Genomic DNA, 21,542 nt, shown 5'->3' with positions numbered 1-21,542 from the left:
AGTGATTCAGTTATACATATATAGGTTCATTTCAATTTTTCATTATTGGTTATTATAAAATGTTGAGTATAATTCCCTGTGCTATACAGTAAGTCCTTGTGGTTTAACAATTTTATATATAATACTGTGTATATCTTAATCCTCAACTCCTAATTTATCTCTCTCCCAATCTAAATGCTATGTTTTTAATTCAGAACTAAGGGGTGTTGGGAAAATGTTTGCTTATTGAATAGGTATAGATTTTGAAGGTTGGAGAACTACTGCTTTGGACATAACATGTTTGAAGGGATCTTGCATGACTAGCCATCAACAATCTAGTTATTTTTTCCTAGGTAGTTCTGTGTCCAGACCTGTGCCTGAACGAAGTCAGTACTGGCTGCCCTGCACAGTGATTCTGAATGGAAAAGCAGGTTCTGTTTTCTTTATGGGAAGAAATGGAGTACACACGCCTCTGAATGCAGCTTAGATGCAGCACATGTTCCAGAAGAGTGAGGAAGAAATCTGTCCTCTCTATTGTTTGAGGCTGCGGTTACCTTTGAGGAAGTCAGCATTACGCTTCACTAAGCTACAGTCCCAGCACTGTGGTTGCCAGGCAGAACCTCAGCTTGCTCTGGGAGGGCAGATGGTTGGCATTGATGTCTTTCTGTCCTCTCAGAAACTGGGTGATAGAAATTGGCTGTTCCCAGTCTACCTGAGCACACCCTCACAATCCAGAATTTATCCTTTGATGCACCAGCTTCTAAAAATTAGTTTTCAAGATCTGTGGGACTTCTCTATAGGTCAGATTCTAAGCACATGACATTTTCTCCTATACTTTTTAACATGTCTTTAAAAATTTTTTATTCAAAACTAAGCGTTTAGTCTACTCACCAACATAATCTGGTCCCAAATCAATATTATATTGCTAAAGAAAAGGAAGGAAATGAAATCAATAGGTGTACTTCCCTGCAAAAGAGAAGTGCAAACAGTGATTGTGGTCATGATGTATGGATATGACCAATGTTAAAAAAATAGTTTATAAAAATCACCTTCTAAGTACCCTCTCAGATTTTCTCTGAATTCCCTGACTTTTGCATGCTCAACCTCTTGCTCCTCCTCTGATTCCCCACTGACCTTCCAGCCCTGTGTGTCTCCACATATTTCGTTCTTCCTGAGGCCAACCGGACTCATATATCATTGGCTCTTTGAAACATTAACAAGCTTAAATAAAACAGCACATTATGGAGTTTAAGATCTCACTTTCCAAGCAGTTGCAGAAGAGCCAAATTATACAAGCAGAAAATTCAGGAGCACTAAATCCCAGATAGCTACTGTGACCAATGGGAAACATGAGCTAGAAGTGAGCAGAAGAGATCAGTTTGCTCTCATTCTAACAGACTGATCCAAATAGGGTTTCCCATTTCAAGACATAGGCAGTGTGCCTGAGCAAGATCACTGGGAAGCCACTTTCTGGATCTCTGAGTAGCTCATTTTGAAGCAGTGGCTACCACTGTAATATGTCATCTCACATTACGTCTCATAATGTTCTCATTGACTTGATTCTTTCTGCATTTTTGTTGAAGATTTAGATCTTCAAGTGTTAGAGATAATGCTTTATTTGGACTTCCCTAAGTCTCTGCTCCCTAAGCCCTCATAGCTATGACACAGATCATCCCTAAATCAGTTGAATGCAACTAAAATTGAAGAGAGGCAATCTCTCTTTTAGGACCTAAACAATTACTTTTCATTATAGACACACACTATCCATTCAAACACAGATGAACTGCAGTATGAGGCATGGCTGTAGATTTGGGGGAAGCATCTGACTTTATGGAAGGTACATTCTAATGTGAAAAGATTTACAACAAATGAAGTAAGTAAGAACATTTTGTCAGACTCATATACCATAGATGGTCACAAGTGTTATGGTGAAAATAAGTAGATGAGGGAGGGAGAGACAAAGTGGATTGGCAGATGGCATACAATTTAAAGAAATTAGTTGAGGAATACTACATTGAGAGTATCCCATTTATAGAAATATGTGAAAAAGGTGAAGGAGGAATAGAGGAGATTGTTTTAGAGGAAGAACATTTTAGGAAACAGAAATAGGAGATGTAAAAAGTACTCATGTTGAATGGTGTTTTGTGTGCTCTGAAATGGCAATATGCAGATATGGCTGGATCAATATGAAATATGGGAAAATAGTAGCAAAAGAGGCCACTGAGATAATGAGTTATATAACTCATTATCTTAGCACACTTTTGAAAGTAAAAGGAGATGAACTTAATTATAGTTGGGTATTTTTCTAGAAAATTGGAATGAATTGTTATCCTATTTGCAGACTATTTTAACAATTGTAGACTTTTGATAAATAGAAAGGTCCTAGATAACTTGGAGCAAGAGTGACATGATTGGACTTATCCTTTGATAGTATCACACTGACCTTTGGGGTTGAGAATAAGGCAAGTTTTTTTTAAAAAGGAGAAATTAGGAGCCTATGTCAATCATACATGCACCTGGAGATCTGGAATGAAGACATATATTTGACGGTTGTATTAATCCATATAGACTAGGCTATATGCTGTGATCATAAAGAAACACCAAAATCTCAGTGGCTTAGAGCAAGGGTCAGCAAACAGTGGTCCATAGGCCAAATCCAGCCTACCACCCATTTCAGTTAAACAAGCTTTTGTTGGAACACAGCTACATTCTGATTTATTTATATCAAGTCCATGGCTGTTCTCTCACTAAAATGGCAGAATTGGAACTGAGTAGTTGCATCAGAGATGACATGGCCCACAAGCTTGAAGTATTTATCACTGTCATTTTGCTGAAGAAGTTTGTTGACCCTATGCATGAAGTGGAAAAGCTTTACTTCTTGCTCATAAAAAGTCTGCTATGTGTCCAAACACCTCCCCAGATTAGGTTGCTTTTAAGCACTTGACTCAGGCATCTAAGCTGATTTTATATCAGGATTCCACTATTTGTATATGAGGCCTTCATGTTCGTCATGCATCACCATCACCATGTGACCCCTCACATGGTCACATTAGCTCACATTAGCTCTTAAACACTGTCTAGAAGAGATAGACATCACCTATTGGTGTTGATTAATCCAAAGGGCCCACTTAACTAGAAAGGGTCGTATAATGTGAGTGAGAATATAGATATTTGGTTAGCAGTAAAAATTCTAGTCTATCAGTCATCGGCATACACATGACATTGAAACTGAATTAATTCACCAAGGAAAAGAATTCTGAAAGAGAAAGCATGTTCAAGGATGATCTTGGGCTATTCCTAAACAACCATAAGAGTTCAGAATGATTAGGAACAAGGAGACTGAGAGGGAACAAGCAGAGTGGTGGGTGTAGAGTCAGTTACCTGTGGATGTCCTGGATGTCAAGTGAGGAAAATGTATCCAGCAGGAAGGTATTGCTGTCATCTGTCAGTATCCACAGAAGATCCCCATGGATACCAAAACCTGAGAATGCTCTAGTATCGTTGTTTTAATCTAGTTTTAATTTTACATTGTGCCATTGATTCACACTGTTGTGTTAGTTTCAGGTACACGGCAAAGTAATTCAGTTATCCATATACACGTATCCATTCTTTTTCAGTTTCTTTTCCATTATAGACTATTACAGAAAATTTAGAATAGAGTTCCCTGTGCTATATAGTAGGTCTCGGTTGATTATTTTATATAGAGTGGTGGGTAAATGTTAATCCTAAATCCCTAACTTCTCCCCACTTCTCCCCAGCCTTTCATCTTTGGTAACCATATGTTTGTTTTCAAAGTCTGAGTCTGTTTCTGTGTTTGGTCTAGTCGCTTTTATAAAACGGTGTAGATTTGCACATATCTTCTGCACATCCGCTTGTATATGTTAAATCATCTCTAGATTACTTATAATACCTAGTACCAAGTAAGTGCTATGCAAATTGCTGTAAATACAATGCAAATTCTATGTAAATAGTTGTAAATGCAATGTAAATACTGTGTAAATAGTTGCCAGAGTGTAGCAAATTCAACTTTTGCTTTTTTGGAAATTTTTGGACTTTTTTCCCCAAATATTTTCAATGTGAGGTTAGTTGAATCCATACAAGTAAAACTTGCAGGTACAGATACGGAGGGCTGGCTGTAAAAAGCAAGTGCCGCAGTGGGTGTTTGCCACACGCTAAGCGTCAAAGAGGAGGACGGGGAGAGGACAGTAGACTGTACACCGGATTTAGGAAGGTCATCAATAACCTTAACAAACAGCCGTTTCAGTTATTGAAATGAAAGCTGTATTGACATGAATTTAAAAGAGATTGAGAAGGAAGACATGTGAGGCAGAAAAAACAGACAAGTGCTTTAAGGAAATGTTCCTATAAAGAAAATAGGGTGGTAGACAGAAAAACAGTGACGGCAAGAAAGCACTTTTCCCCCTATTTTAAATGAGATGGAAATTTTCATGTTCATCTCTGACTTTCCATATTTCCATATTTCAATGGAGAGAGAAAAAAATGTTGATGCAAACTGAGAAAACCCACTTCTCTCCAACCCCTAGAGAGAAGTGGTTGGTGGAGGAAGTTGAGGAATCCAGTGTACAAGTGGAAAGAACTTGAATAATCTGAAAGGAAATTAATTAACACTATTCATGTCTAATCTCTTTGCTACCAGAAAATCCTCACTTATCAACTCAACATTTAGAGATCAATATTCTCATTATGGTTTTTTTTGTTGTTTTGAGCAAAGTTAATTTTAACATGTTCCCTTGTTCTGCAACATTTTGGGGAAAAGCACCTCCAATTAAGCCAACAGCTTTCCGACTTTTAAACACAAATGTTTTAACCCTGGTAACACTTTATAATTAGTAAAACACTGACTGGATTTCTTTTAATTACTATAATCCTAATGCTGTCCCCATGGTGCTGGGATGGCCAGATGTTCAGCTTATAATTTACAATAATTGTGCAAGTGGACCTCTAAAAAAGCTTTATTTTTCCACAGAAAATAGCTCTTTTCATGGTGAGTATAAAATTTCAACTGGAAATGACATATTCCTTCTTTGAATGCTGTTTAATTTTTCCAGTGCTTCAGTCTTGTATTTTTTTCAAACTGTAACTTTTCTTTTTTATTGTAAAATGAAAAAGTATCTTTTCATAATAAAGAAAAAAAGTAAAATTAAAAGCAAATCATATAACAGCCTTGTGATTATACTTAATTCTACCATATGGTTTTGTGTGTGGATGTGTGTCTTTTAATCAGGAATAAAACAAAGGGTAGAATGTAACAATCCCTTTCAGTTAGCATGTTAATTTCTCATTTTAACAAGACCTTCTTTTTGAGATACAATAGTTGACATGAATCCCATAAGTTTCATTACCTTTTTTCTTGCCCTTTTTAAAAAAACAGCTTGCACATCTCCAGCATTGCATAAAATACCCATTTGTAATTATGCTTAACCTTTCTGAAGCCTCTGGGTATAGTCTGCTCATTAATCTTTAACCTGACAAGCCTTGGGGGTTGTGAAATTAGTACCTCTATGTATTAGAGACACAGATACCATAGACCAGGGGTACAAAAGGGGTAATTAAGAGGAGGAAAGAAAAGAAATAGAACAAAACTGGAGGGACATGATTATATTATGGTAGGTGTCAAGGAACAGCAGGGACAATAGAATGCAAATCATTATAGACAGAGTTCAGGAAATAATTGAAGCTATACATTTTTAGAACAAAACCAATTGAATCATACCCTGTTCTACTCATTGGAAATACCTTGTGCCAAATTTATCTAAAATAAAAATTTACTAATATAATCATACAAAATATGGATTGGTTCTGCCTTTACAGAACATTCCCCATGCACATTACCCCATGTTTTTACTAAACTATAACAAAGGATATGTTTTAAGTAAAACTCAGATCATTGCCTGAAAAGCTACTCTTTAGTGATGAAGGAAGCTTCCTATTTTTTATACAGACATTCATTATTTTTGTATTGGGTGTTGATGAATACAACATAAGATATAGATTTCTTTATATCACATTTCTCTAATTATCAAATTTTGCCCAGGCATCTTTGTGTCAACTGCGGAAAATCTGTTGCCAAAAATGATGCACATAAGTTCATGCAATTATTCATACATATTAAAGTGCTACATTTGCCTAATAACAAGGCAAGGACTTTAAAAATTTTGTGATGATTTTGTTTTAGTCTTAACCAGTATTATTCTTTAGATAAGGAAGAGCCAATTTGTGATTGAATCTTTATAATTACTAACATAGAATGATGAAGAAAAGGTGAAATACATACCTTTATGCTAAACATGAAAGTACATAAACCAATCTAGTGACTGCCTCCTACTTGGATTTAGTAGTGTCTAGAATAACAGCTAGGTTACTATTGTTATCATTCAGTCACCCAGTCTTGCCTGATTCTTTGCGACTCCATGGACTGCAGCACGCCAGGCCTCCCCGTCCATCACCAACTCCTGGAGTTTACTCAAACCCATGTCCACCGAGTCAGTGATGCCATCCAACCGTCTCATCCTCTGTCGTCCACTTCGCCTCCTGCCTTCAATCTTCTTCAGCATCAGGGTCTTTTCTAATGAGTCAGCTCCTTGCATCAGGTGGCCAAAGTATTGGAGCTTCATCATCAATCCTTCCAATGAATATTCAAGATTGATTTCCTTTAGGATTGACTGATTTGTCTGGGATTGACTGGAACTCTCAAGAGTCTTCTACAACATTACAGTTCAAAGCATCAATTCTTCAGCTCACAGCCTTCTTTAATAGATTGTAAAATATAGTGTGTAAGATACACTAGAATTTGGTTTCTCTCAGTATCACAGTCCAGAGGATAATCGACCAGATATGGTGGGGCAGATCTATCAAATTCAGCTTTCTGTTCCTGTGTTTGCATTTCTCATCCAGTGGTAAGGAAGAATGCAGAGTACTGGACAAACTTCTTTAAAGAGGTGGTCTGGAAGTCCCTCGCACACAATACTTCTGCTCCTATCCCTTGCCAAATTTAGGCACATGTTTAAATCAAACTATAGCAGGAACTAAGAAATATTGTATCTTTCTTTCCAAAAAAACTAGAGGATTCCCTTTACTGAAAGGAAGAAGAGGAGATTAAGTAGTTGAAGATGATTAGTTAGGGCCACTCGCTCAGTCGTTTCCCACTCTTTGTGACCCTGTGGACTGTAGCCTGCCAGGCTCCTCTGTCCATGGGATTCTCCAGGCAAGAGTACTGAAGTGGGTTGCCCTGTCCTTCTCCAGGGGATCTTCACGACCCAGGGTTTGAACCCGGGTCTCCTGCATTGCAGGCAGACGCTTTACCCCCTGAGCCGCAGGGAAGCGCCTAAGATAATTATGTGTGACTTTATTTCTATATGAGCTTCCCAGGTGGCTCAATATAGATGTTATGCATTAATCATTTATAACTTGGTAAAACTAGAAAAGTAAATATATATATATATATGTATATTATATTCATATAAATTATATGTAAAATTAGAGAAGTAAATATATATATGTATATATATACACCCACACACAAATGATTACAGACATAAAAATAGACTCTTTAAGTATACTCATGTATTTATTTCCACTGTTTTTATACTTATATATTTTGATCTATACAATCTGTGTATATGTATGTGTGTGCATTCAGTTTTAGACTGAACTTTTATGCTTTACTTTTTCACTGTCACCAACTGTTTCTTGGAGCCCTTTTCTTGCCCATTTCATGTCCTTTTTTTTTTTTTTTTAAGTGATTTCTTCATAAGCAGAATATACTTTTAGGACTCACTTTGATTCATTCAGCAATCTGATAAGTTTTCAGTGAACACCTATTATATAATAGACATCGCTTTGAGGACTTTGGGTGTAGTCATGAATACAACAGATAAAGATCCCTACTCCTTAATCTTATAATCTTGCCATGAAAAAGAGAGTAAATAGTAAAGATAACGAATGGGTTAAAGGGCTATGGGTTAAAAGGGCTAGAAACACCATGGTTTAGGTTATGCCGTTGTTATGTCAGAGGAAAAGAACTCAGAAAATTATGGCCACATAGTTGACTACCCTGGCCAGGAGGAGCCAAACCTCATTCCCATTCTCAGGTCATCAGCAAAAATTCATCACATGGTTCCATTCCAATATGAGGGCCAACCAGAAAGTACAGCCCTGCCGATTGCCTTGTAGCAGAGACATCAGGGGCTATTTGATGCGTGGTGTTAATGCATGCCTCAGCAGGTACAGTGGATTTCAGAGTTCAGGGGTTATTAGCTGTGGGGAACTAGAGGACGCAGATCTCACTGAGATGGTGACATTTGGGAGAAATGAAAGGAAATGATGAACTTACTCATGCAGATACCTGGAAGAAGAGTCAAGGCAGAGGCAGTAGTCACTGCAGACTTCCTGAGGCCAGACTGTACCTGTCCTGTTTGAGGACATTTAGGGACGTCTGGAAGGCCCGTGTGCCTGGAGCAGACCGAGTGAGAACACTGGTGGAAATGAGGTCAGGATGTCAGGCCCTCCGAGACTTTATGCCTGTCTTTACTGCAATTAAAATGGGGTATTAAAGAGACGCTTGGATGACTTCTTTTATGATAAAGAAATGTGTTTTCTGTTACATAGAAAGTTGAATTACAGTTGACCCTGAACAGGAGGGGCTTGAATTATAGAGGTCCATTTATACAAGGATATTTTATTCAACAGTAAACATTTTGGTCCTACATGATCTGGGTTGAATCCACAGATGTAGAACTGTGGATAAGGAGAACTCACTGCAGATTTTATGCAGACTTGGGACTGTTCCCAGGGCCCGCCCACTGCTCTCAGCAGTTCTTAAGGATCTCCTGTATAGGAGGGCAGGAAGAGCACAGAACCTGTTTACCTCCTCCAAACTTGCACTACCACCTATTCATATAAGGTATACATTCCTATTGAATTTAACCACTGAGGTATATGGAACTCCTTTGTTATGGCAGTCAGCATTATCTTAATACAGAAATGGATTCATTGAAGTGGAGTTCTGCATAATATTTGGCATTGGTTTACAACTAGGAGACAGGTGGCCTGCAAAGAAGCTTATGGTTTATGTTATGTATTTAAACATTTGGTAAAATTCTTCTAAGAGAAATGTGAAAGGTAAACCACATTCATTCAAGTATACAGCTCTAGGAAGCAACTGGAAAAAGCCAAAGTTTAGGAAATGTGGCTATTATTGACTGCAACTTCTTAGTACACACCAGTGGTTTTTGCTTCTCATGAGACATTCAAATACATAGAGGGTTTTTTTTTTAAATTAACTTTTATTGGAGTATAGTTGATATACAATGTTGTGTTGATTTCTTCTTGGGACAGAAGAATGTACAGCAAATTGAATTCACTATTAGGAAGAATCACTAAGAACAAAGTTAGTGGATGTGATGGAATTCCAGCTGAGCTATTTCAAATCCTAAAAGATGATGCTACTAAAGTGCTTCACTCAAAATGCCAGCCAATTTGAAAAACACAGCAGTGGTCACAGAACTGGAAAAGGTCAGTTTTCATTCCAATTCCAAAGAAAGGTAATGCCAAAGAATGTTCAAACTACTGCACAATTGCACTCATTTCACACACTAGCAAAGTAATGCTCAAAATTCTCCAAGCCAGCCTTCAACAGTATGTGAAACAAGAACTTCCAGATGTTCAAGCCGGATTTAGAATAGGCAGAGGAAACAGAGATCAAATTGCCAACATCTGTTGAATCATAGAGAAAAGCAAGAGAACTCCAGAAGAATATCTACTTCTGCTTCATTGACTATGCTAAATTCTTTGACTGTGTGGATCACAATAAACTGTGGCAAATACTTGAAGAGATGGAAATACCAGACCACCTTACCTGCCTCCTGAAAAACCTGTATGGAAGTCAAGAAGCAACAGTTAGTATAGCCATTTTGACAATATTGATTCTTCCAATCCATGAACACGGTATATTTCTCCATCTGTTTGTGTCCTCTTTGATTTCTTTCATCAGTGTTTTATAGTTTTCTTTGTATAGGTCTTTTGTTTCTTTAGGTAGAATACTCCTAAGTATTTTATTCTTTTTGTTGCAATGGTGAATGGTATTGTTTCCTTACTTTCTCTTTCTGTTTTCTCATTGTTAGTGTATAGGAATGCAAGGGATTTCTCTGTGTTAATTTTATACCCTGCAACTTTACTATATTCATTGATTAGCTCTAGTAATTTTCTGGTAGAGTCTTTGGGGTTTTCTATGTAGAGGATCATGTCATCTGCAAACAGCGAGAATTTCACTTCTTCTTTTCCTATCTGGATTCCTTTTACTTCTTTTTCTGCTCTGATTGCTGTGGCCAAAACTTCCAAAACTATGTTGAATAGTAGTGATGAGAGTGGGCACCCTTGTCTTGTTCCTGATTTTAGGGGAAATGCTTTCAATTTTTCACCATTGAGGGTAATGCTTGCTGTGGGTTTGTCATATATAGCTTTTATTATGTTGAGGTATGTTCCTTCTATTCCTGCTTTCTGGAGAGTTTTAATAATAAATGGATGTTACACAAAGCTATAGATTCAATGCAATCACTATCAAGCTACCAACAGTATTTTTCACAGAACTAGAACAAATAATTTCACAATTTGTATGGAAATACAAAAAACCTCGAATAGCCAAAGTAACCTTGAGAAAGAAGAACGGAACTGGAGGAATCAACCTGCCTGACTTCAGACTATACTACAAAGCCACAGTCATCAAGACAGTATGGTACTGGCACAAAGACAGAAATATAGATCAATGGAACAGAATAGAAAGCCCAGAGATAAATCCACGAACCTATGGACACCTTATCTTTGACAAACGAGGCAAGGATATACAATGGAAAAAAGGCAACCTCTGTAACAAGTGGTGCTGGGAAAACTGGGCAACCACTTGTAAAAGAATGAAACTAGAACACTTTCTAACACCATACACAAAAATAAACTCAAATGGATTAAAGATCTAAATGTAAGACCAGAAACTATAAAACTCCTAGAGGAGAACATAGGCAAAACACTCTCTGACATAAATCACAGCAGGATCCTCTATGACCCACCTCCCAGAATATTGGAAACAAAAGCAAAAATAAACAAATGGAACCTAATGAAACTTAAAAGCTTTTGCACAACAAAGGAAACTATAAGCAAGGTGAAAAGACAGCCCTCAGATTGGGAGAAAGTAATAGCAAACGAAGCAACAGACAAAGGATTCATCTCAAAAATATACAAGCAACTCCTCCAGCTCAACTCCAGAAAAATAAATGACCCAATCAAAAAATAGGCCAAAGAACTAAACAGACATTTCTCCAAAGAAGACATACAGATGGCTAACAAACACATGAAAAGATGCTCAACATCACTCATTATCAGAGAAATGCAAATCAAAACCACAATGAGGTACCATTACACACCAGTCAGGATGGCTGCTATCCAAAAGTCTACAAGCAATAAATGCTGGAGAGGGTGTGGAGAAAAGGGAACCCTCTTACACTGTTGGTGGGAATGCAAATTAGTACAACCGCTATGGAGAAAGTGTGGAGATTTCTGAAAAAACTGGAAATAGAACTGCCATATGACCCAGCAATCCCACTCCTGGGCATACACACCAAGGAAACCATATCTGAAAGAGACATGTGCACCCCAATGTTCATCGCAGCACTGTTTATAATAGCCAGGACATGGAAGCAACCTAGATGCCCATCAGCAGACGAATGGATAAGGAAGCTGTGGTACATATACACCATGGAATATTACTCTGTCATTAAAATAATTCATTTGAATCAGTTCTAATGAGATGGATGAAACTGGAGCCTATTATACAGAGTTAGGTAAGCCAGAAAGATAAAGACCATTACAGTATACTAACACATATATATGGAATTTAGAAAGATGGTAATGATAACCCTATATGCAAAACAGAAAAAGAGACACAGAAGTACAGAACAGATTTTTGGACTCTGTGGGAGAAGGCGAGGGTGGGATATTTTGAGAGAACAGCATCAAAACATGTATATTATCTAGGGTGAAACAGACCACCAGCCCAGGCTGGATGCATGAAACAAGTGCTCAGGGCTGGTGCACTGGGAAGACCCAGAGGGATTAGGTGGAGAGGGAGGTGGGAGGGGGGATCGGGATGGGGAATACATGAAAATCCATGGCTGATTCATGTCAATGTATGACGAAAACCACTACAATATTGTAAAGTAATTAGCCTCCAACTAATAAAAATAAATGAAAAAAAAAAAGAAGCAACAGTTAGAACTGGACATGAAACAATGGACTGTTTCGAAATTGGGAAAGGACTACATCAAGGCTGTATATTGTCACCCTGCTTATTTAACTTATACGCAGAGTACATAATGGGAAATGCCAGGCTGGATGAAACACAAGCTGGAATCAAGATTGCTAGGAGAAATATCAATAACCTCAGATATTCAGATGACACCACCCTTATGGCAGAAAGTGAAGAGGAACTAAAGAGCCTCTTGATGAAGGTGAAAGGGGAGAGTGAAAAGCCTGGCTTAAACCTCAACATTCAGAAAACTAAGATCATGGCATCCAGTCCCATCACTTCATGGCAGATAGATGGGGAAACAGTGGAAACAGTGACAGACTTTATCTTCTTGCGCTCCAAAATCACTGCAGATGGTGACTACAGCCATGAAATTAAAAGACACTTGCTCCTTGGAAGAAAAGCTATGACCAACCTTGATAGCATATTAAAAAGCAGAGACATTACTTTGCTGACAAAGGTTCATCTAGTCAAAGCTACAGTTTTTCCAGTAGTCATGTATGGATATGAGAGTTGGACTATAAAGAAAGTTGAGAGTTGAAGAACTGATGCTTTTGAACTGTGGTGTTGGAGAAGTCTCTTGAGAGTCCCTTGGACTGCAAGATCAAACCAGTCCATCCTAAAGGAAATCAGTCCTGAATATTCATCAGAAGGACCGATGTTAAAGCTGAAACTCCAATACTTTGGCCATCTGATGTGAAGAGCCACCTTATTAGAAAATACCTTGATGCTGGGAAAGATTGAAGGCAGGAAGAGTAGGGGATGACAGAGGATGAGCTAGTTGGATGGCATCACCACTCAATGGACATATAAATATATATATGTTCATGCTTAGTTGATAAGTCCTGTCTGACTCTTTGCCTCTTTGTGACCCCCATGGATGCAAGTTCCTCTGTCCATGGGATGTCCTAAGCAAGAATTTCCTTCTCTAGGGGATCTCTCTGACCCATGGAGTGAACTCACATTGCAGGCCTGTCATTTACTGCTGAACCACCTAGGAAGGTCATACATATGTACACATATACATATGCACATACATATACATATATCACTCTTTTTTTGGATTCTATTCTGACAAAGGTCATTACAGAATATTCAGCAGAGTTCTCTGTGCTATACAGTAGTTTCATATCAGTTATCTATAGTATATATGTTAGAGTGTATATGTCAGTTCCAGTCTCCCAATTTTATCCTCTCTGCCTTACCCCTTTGGTAACCATAATTTTCACAGCTGAGGTCATATGCGACTTTTTTCCAGTGGTCAGTAATGTTGCTAAAGATTTAACTACACAGTTCAGCCATCCAGAACAAAGACTTATCCTTTAAACTTATCAAGGTTGAGAAATCTGTAGTAGCCCAATTGGCTAGGCTACTATATCCATCCAACCATATCTCTGCCTGTTTCCTTTTAATTTACGACATTAAGGCCTTCTTGAAGTACTGCTAGCTGCTTGCCCATACTAAAGTTTTAGGGCCTTTCCATATGGTGTTCTACTTGGAAATTTTTTTTTCTCTTCATTTTTTGCATGACTAATGACTTGTGTTATAGATTATAGCTTAACTCTTCACCAATCATGATCTATTTCTGCTCTAAACCCTGTTTATTTCCTATGAAGCAATATTTAAATCTGTAATGGAAAGTATGCATACAGGTATGTCTATCACTTTTTATTAGACTCAATATTCATAAGGATACAAATACCGTTTACCATGATGGTAACACATAATAAGTGCTCAAAATTTTGTTCAGCTCAGTTCAGTTCAGTCACTCAGTCGTGTCCAACTCTGTGACCCCATGAAAAGCAGCATGCCAGGCCTCCCTGTCCATCACCAACTCCTAGAGTCCACCCAAAGTCCACCCATCGAGTCGGTGAATCCATCCAACCATCTCATCCTCTGTCGTCCCCTTCTCCTCCTGCCCCCAATGCCTGGAGCCGGCATGCCCTGGTACCCGTGCTCTGCTTTGGGAGAAGCTACCTCAGTTATAGTAGCCCCCCTCTCCCCCGCTCTCTGCACCTAAAGAAAACCCCGCACTGCAACAAAGACCCAGTATGTTCATTATTAATAAAATTATTTTAAAAAGAAAAGTTCTAAAAGAAAGTTAAATTAAGATCCAAAAACCATCAATGTTGTTGGAATATAGAGAGTTGCTTGTAGAATATTTATACAAGGTGAATATACTTAGGCCAGGCTCTATAGGCTATGGGATACCATTTATCATTTGAAATTTATTCTAAGTGCTGTTGGAAGCCATTGGGTTGCTTTCAAAGAGAAGTAACAAGATCTGATTGCTTTCTTTAAAGATCGTTGGCTGCCGTGGAGAGACTGGATTAGAGCAAGAGAACACACGAGTGGGGTAATCAGACAAGATGTGAGTGGTGTACATGGTAATGGTGACTTGGATTCTTACCGCTAAAAGCAGAATGAAAGTATAGAAAGTAAATAGATTTTAGATACACTGGGAGGTAAAATCAAGGGTATCTATGTATTACATGTGGAAGAGGAAATAAATCCAATCATTAAGGATAATTTCTTAGTTTTTAACTTGGGCAACTGGTAAGATTTCATTCCAGTTCCTGTCTTGGAGAAGACTAAAGAAGGAACACTTTTTTAGGAGATAATAAACAGTAGCATTTGAGCAGCATTATATTGATGACGCTTGTGCAACAATGAAGGAGGAATATCAGTTTACTGGATGTCTGGAGTTCAGAGGAGTGATATCATTTTGATACATGATTTGGAGTTTACCAGCAGAGAGATACTACTAAACACTTAATACATTACAGTGTATGACTCACATTAAAGATTTTTACAGAGTGAGTGGAGTTACAGAAATATTGCATACCAGCATCAAAACTTGTGACATACTAACAAGTAGAAGTGATATGAAATGAAAGATGAAAGCATTAGACTGAAAATTGCATTCAGTGAGGACAGGAATTCGAGGATGTTCACAAAGGAAAGTGTTTCTGGCAGGAGAGAGGAGCTGCTTGGATCCTATGCACAAGGGCTGAGTCAGGTGAGCATAAAGCAGAGTCTTTTGGTTTTGGTAACCCTGGTGAAATTCAGTATTCATGGAATTGTTCTTAAAGAGTTGGACATGGCTAAAATGACTACATATGCACACGCATGCTAAAGGAGTGAAGCTAGATTGAGCTGATTTAGTATTTGAATGATAGTTGAGTTGCAATGGCCTTTCTGGAGAGCATTTTTGAGAAATTTTGATATGAAAGGGGCTACTAATGTGGGGAAGTAGTTCTAGAAGGCATGTAAGTTCCAGGAAGGGTTTGGAATGCTGATGGTATTATGTGATTGAAAGAAAGAAACTTAAGGTGCAAAGAGAGAAAGGGAATAACAGAATATTCTGGCTATAAATCTCTTACCTCTGAACTTCAAACCCATTCTTCTTTGTTCTGCTATTGTGATGCTTGACCAGTGATGCGGAAACATATTTCTCATTTACCCGAAGGCTTTCTGCTAGATTCTACCAATATATCTTCCCTGTAGCTCAGTCGGTAAAGAATCTGCCTGCAATGCAGGAGAACTGGGTTTGATTCCTGGGTTGGGAAGACTCCCTGGAGAAGGAACTGGCAATCCACTCCAGTATAATCACCTGGAGAATTCCATGGACAGAAAAGCCTAGCAGGCTACAGCCCATGGGGTCACAAGAGTCGGACACAACTTAGTGGCTAAACCAAACCAGAGCGAGCCTGGGGGTAGGATAAATGTAGGAAGGGACTTGTGACTTCTGTCGGTGTCCTCCCAGCGAAACCTGGTTCCAGATTCTAGCTTCTGGCTATACCCTCAGAACGCCTGATCCAGGGGCCTCACGTGGAGCTCAGGTCTGGAAGCACCGCTTCCTCCAGGAGAGCCAGTTTCCTGCTCCACAGGGCTTTCTTTCTAGCTTCTGATAACCCCAAGCCACTTTTCTTTGTTCTTTAGCTCAGAGAATTGCCATTTTAAATTAGTGATTCGATATACAGAGAGAAAATATATGATTTATATTAGAATCGCATTGTTTGGAAATTATTGGTTTCCACCTCTTCTCCAATGTGCGGGAGTATAACCTCTGCATGCTTAAATCATCAGACTCTTCAACTTTTTTGCCCTTGTCAGGAGCAGATTTGTTACTTTGAAACGCATCTAGAATCCTGGAACCAATCTTTTCCCTGCTTCCCACTCCAAGTGCTTTTGTGTTTCAATGTGGCATTTTCCTATACATATAGATGTGTTGTTTATAAAGGAAAAATTACGTGTCTGACATGTCTGGTTAGGTTAATAAATATTTCAGTGCCACATACCTTCTGTATTTTTATTTTATTTTTATTTTTTCCCTCTTCATCTTTAAAATCCATCCTTTGTGTTAATTTCTGAGTGGAAAAGGAATTCACTATGCTGGACTTTCATCTTATTAGCAGATGTGTACTTTATGTCTCTTAGGAAATACATTTGTAATCTTCTAAAAGCCTCAACACTACAATTTTTGAAGTGAAACTATCCATAGAAACATCTCCTTAACAGAATTTGCAAATATGTCATAAATATTTATACTTATCAGTAAGCATTCTGAGTGTATATGTTTAAAAAACTATAAACACACACACACAGATCCATACATAACAGATCACTGATCAGCTAGCTTCTACTATTTAAATTACAAAATCTAGCTATTTCAACAAATTGCCCAAGATAAGTGGCTATAAATCATTCATTTTTATTTATTTATTTCTGTTGTTACCCTAAGACTTAGGAGAAATGGCAGGATTTCTTGCCCTACACTCTGTCCTTGCTTTCACTTGGCCCTTTGTTAATTAATGGGTAAAGTTACTGAGTCTACAGGGGTTGTAGCTAATCAGGGAGTTTCATTTATTGGTTTAGGTAAAAGCTTTCAGAATGTTAATACATCACCTGAGGTGAGCCTGGGAGCATACTTTTGGCAAGAAACCCTTCCAAAGAGAATAGTCTGGAAAGAATACTTAGCTCAAGCTTGGAATTTACCTCTCCCAGCAGCTCACAGCCTCTCTCGTTTCTCCCTATTAAATTATTCATTCGTTTTATATACTTAAAACTAGTAAAATGAATATTTTAAGTAGGTGCAATTTTTAAAAATTTTATTTACTTTTGAATGCTCAGACACATAATTTTCCTCTCCTTTAATTCTTCTTCTCAGTCCCCCAAGCCAACTATCAGTTTTTTGATACATTTTATTCTCATGTTTGATACTTTCATTTGGCCAAGTATTATATGCCGGACAGAAGTTTCCATTGCCCTTTTCACTGAAAGACCTTTACTTGGCAGATGTCTCCTTAACCTGAATGTTTGCTCATCGTCTCTCCAAATGTTCCAACAATGCTGAGCAAACTATACTGCCTTTTCTCCACAGTGATATTAATATTTCTTTCTTTTGGCCGTTTCGTTAAAGCTTATCGTAGTGCACACTCATTGAGTCACCAAACATATGGCCGATTAGAGAAGTCAGTCTGTGGCAAACTGTATTTCAAGTTGTTTCATTGTCTCTTCTTCCCTCAAAAAGGGCTCAATGTTTAATACAAACCCAGAAATGCTCCACTCACCTGGTTTATTTCAAAAACTACAGGTTTTTGAGTTTTCAGATTTTATATAAGCTATGCCATGGGCAGAAAAGTACTGGGAAAAAGCACCGAGGCGCCTGGTAGTGGAGCTTGCGGGATGCTGGCATGTCCTTGCTTTTACAGCTCTTTTTGTCAAAGTGTGAGTTTTGCAATTGATACCATGCCCCATCTGTTGGCAGTTCCCTGATCTAGCTTTCCTCCCCCTCCATTTACTGTTCAGACTTGCTGGCAAAACCCCATGGTACCACAGCCCTTGCAGACAGCTGGAAACCTGCAGAGCAGGACCCACCCACTGATTCCTTTGGTTTTTGAGCTTTTGAGACAGATCTGACTTGGAGAGCCCCCTAAGTAGAAGGTTGTAAGAAAGTCTCTGCTCTACACCTGTTAACTGTTCTGCAATCCAAGTACATCACCACACTTTCATCCTAAAGACACACAGGCAAAGTGTTGCTTGTGGCTTTCTGAAACAGTCAATGTTTTCATTTCAAGCATGCACTTGAAGTTTTGGAGTAAAGGCAGAGTGTCTCCTTCAGGGAGTGTGCCCCAGTGAGAGTAAAATTTAAATAAATTAACAAGGAGGGCATTTTGAAACTGATGGAAGTATTTCTGAAATTGTTTCCTGGGGAGACAGAAAGGGGTCTAAAGGAAAATTTATAGGCATTTTGAGGATGTACGGGGAAGAATTCGCAGTAACTCATTGTGGTTTCTAAAGGCCGTCTTGATGCAGGAGAGAGGACACTTGCTTAAGAGCTCTGCTCCTCCAGTGACAGACCATCATAACGCACTTGTTATTTGGCTGAAGAAATCCAAATTACCAGATAAGAACATTTACTGTCATTTAATGCGCGTGAAGCCGACTGAAGAGATTATAGACCAGTGCTGTCGTGAATGCAGTGTGTCATCCACTGCCCTGGCTGCAGGTGACCAGGCCTTTCGGGGGCACCTGACTGGAGATCTTCCAATACAGATGCTTGTCAGGAAGCATTTAGCAAGAGGCTTCCCGGGTGCTGTCTTGGATCTGTCAGGAACCCTCTGGCCCTTATTAATTCCTGAATATTCAGGAATTAAGAGGAGAGGCACGCCTTTCCCGGGGCTGAGGAATCCAGGCATTTCTCATTGCAGTGATAAGTACCCTCTTCCTTATTATGAGCCAAATGGTAAAAGACGATTGTTTGCAACTCTCTCTCTTTGATAGGGATCATCTTATGTGTTGTAAGTCTGGAATTTTAATCTTTGTCTTTGCTGAGAATAACCACCTTGTAAGACAGTATAGATGTCCAGGCCATGTTGATTATAACACCTTTGCTCGATCAGAGCTTTGGTCCCCGTATCTATCTTTCTGTCTTTCTCTCTCTCTCTTTCTCTCTCTCTCTCTCTCTCTTTCTCTCTTTCTTTCTTCTCTCTTTCTCTCTCTCTTTCTTTCTTTCTAATTCCTTGGAGCGCGGAGGCCCGCTGAGCTCACTTTCTCGCCCGGGCTTCTAAGCCCCTCTCAGAAGGCGCACTGCGCCTTCACCCACCCGAGAGGGCGCCCGGTGCCCACGTGCGGCAGCGCGAGCCCCGAGAACAGGGCTTTCCGCATAAAGCAAGGGACATCAGCCTCTTTCTCTCTCTTACTTTCTTATCGTCCACTCCGGACCACCAGGTTCCAGTCCATTAAAGGACCAACAGATGCTCACCACTTTGTCTGCTAAATAGAAGACCAAGTAGACTGTGCTTTAGATGTGTGCAAATTAAGATTCCATATCTGCGTTGGACAGCCTTTGGAGAAACATGGCTGCTTTGGTACTCTTTGAAATACTGATAGCTGTCAAACAGTCCTGTTTCCTTGTTTTGCCACTCTGAAGTTCAATTTCAAGTCCTAGATTGGCTGATTTGTTGATTTTGCTGAAAGCCCAGCTGCACTAACCGTCTCGATTGGCTGGGGCTTGTTGTTAACCAAAGCTCTGACTGCATTTTTTGTTCTCATTTATTATAGATCTGTGCTGTACTAAACAGTAGCCACGATCCATGTGTGACTCTTTAAATTTAAATTAATTTAGTTAGATAATATTAAAATTTACCTTTTATAACATAGAAAGAGTCAAAATCATCAAAACATCAGTTCCCTTCAGTTCACTTGCTCTGTCATGTCCGACTTGTTGTGACCCCATGAACTTCAGCACGCCAAGCCTCCCTGTCCATCACCAACTATCGGAGTTTACTCAAACTCATGTCCATCGAGTTGGTGATGCCATCCAACCACCACATCCTCTGTCATCCCCTTCTCCTCCTGCCCTCAATCTTTCTCAGCATCAGGGTCTTTTCCAATGAGTCAGCTCCTCGCATCAGGTGGCCAAAGTATTGGAGTTTCAGCTTCAGCATCAGTCCCTCCAATGAACACCCAGGACTGATCTCCTTTCGGATGGGCTGGTTGGATTTCCTTACAGTCCAAAGGACTCTCAAGAGTCTTCTCCAACACCCCAGTTCAAAAGCATCAGTTCTTCAGTGCTCAGCTTTCTTCACAGTCCAACTCTCACATCCATACATGACCACTGGAAAAACCATAGCCTTGACTAGACAGACCTTTGTTGGCAAAGGAATGTCTCTGCTTTTTAATATGCTATCTAGGTTGGTCATAACTTTCCTTCCAAGGAGTAAGTGGTTTTTTAATTTCATGGCTGTAATCACCATCTGCCGTGAATTTGGAGCCCCAAAAATAAAGTCAGCCACTGTTTCCACTGTTTCCCATCTATTTCCCATAAAGTAATGGGACCAGATGATGTGACCTTAGTTTTCTGAATGTTGAGCTTTAAGCCAACTTTTTCACTCTCCTCTTTCACGTTCATCAAGAGGCTTTTTTGTTCCTCTTCACTTTCTGCCATAAGGGTGGTGTCATCTGCATATCTGAGGTTATTGATATTTCTCCCACGAAACATAGAGACCCAGAATAAAATGGTGATTGTCAAAGGCTTTGGGGAGGGAGGCATTGACACTTGATTTTTAATAGACACAAAGTTGTTTATGTAAGATAACAATGTTCTAGAGTTCTACTATGCACTTTGGTGCTTATGGTTAGCTGCTGCTGCTGCTAAGTCGCTTTAGTCATGTCTGACTCTGTGCGACCCCACAGACGGCAGCCCACCAGGCTTCCCCATCCCCGGGATTCTCCAGGCAAGAACACTGGAGTGGGTTTCCGTTTCCTTCTCCAATGCATGAAAGTGAAAAGGGAAAGTGAAGTGCTCAGTCATGTCCAACTCTTAGCGACCCCATGGTTAGCAGTACCGTACAATTAAAAAGTTGTAAAAAGGGTAGAGCTCATGCTGTTACCTAAAGAAGAAGAAGAAATCCAATTCCTCAGTCACTCTAGCCAACGTTCAAGTGCTCAGTACCCACAGGTGACTGTGACTACCACATACATAGAGCATTCCCGTCCTTATAGAAACTTCTCTCAGACAGTGTTACGGACCTGGGTCCTAGGACTCACGGTAGAAATTGACAGGAAGCCAGAAGAGAAATTCGGGCAAGGCTTTATTGGGATTTGTGCTAGCACACGAGGAAGCAAAAACAAGTGGTAGGTCCTGCAGAGAGTGAGCTGCTTCCTTAGATGGAGTGGAAGTAGAGGCAGCTATGTGGGTTGGACAGAGGGGGTCTGCCCATGTCCTTGTCGGTGCTGAGTG

This window comes from Odocoileus virginianus, chromosome 8 (genome assembly GCF_023699985.2).
Source record: "Odocoileus virginianus isolate 20LAN1187 ecotype Illinois chromosome 8, Ovbor_1.2, whole genome shotgun sequence".
Classification (NCBI taxonomy): Eukaryota; Metazoa; Chordata; class Mammalia; order Artiodactyla; family Cervidae; genus Odocoileus; species Odocoileus virginianus.
This window is presented reverse-complemented; position numbering follows the sequence as displayed.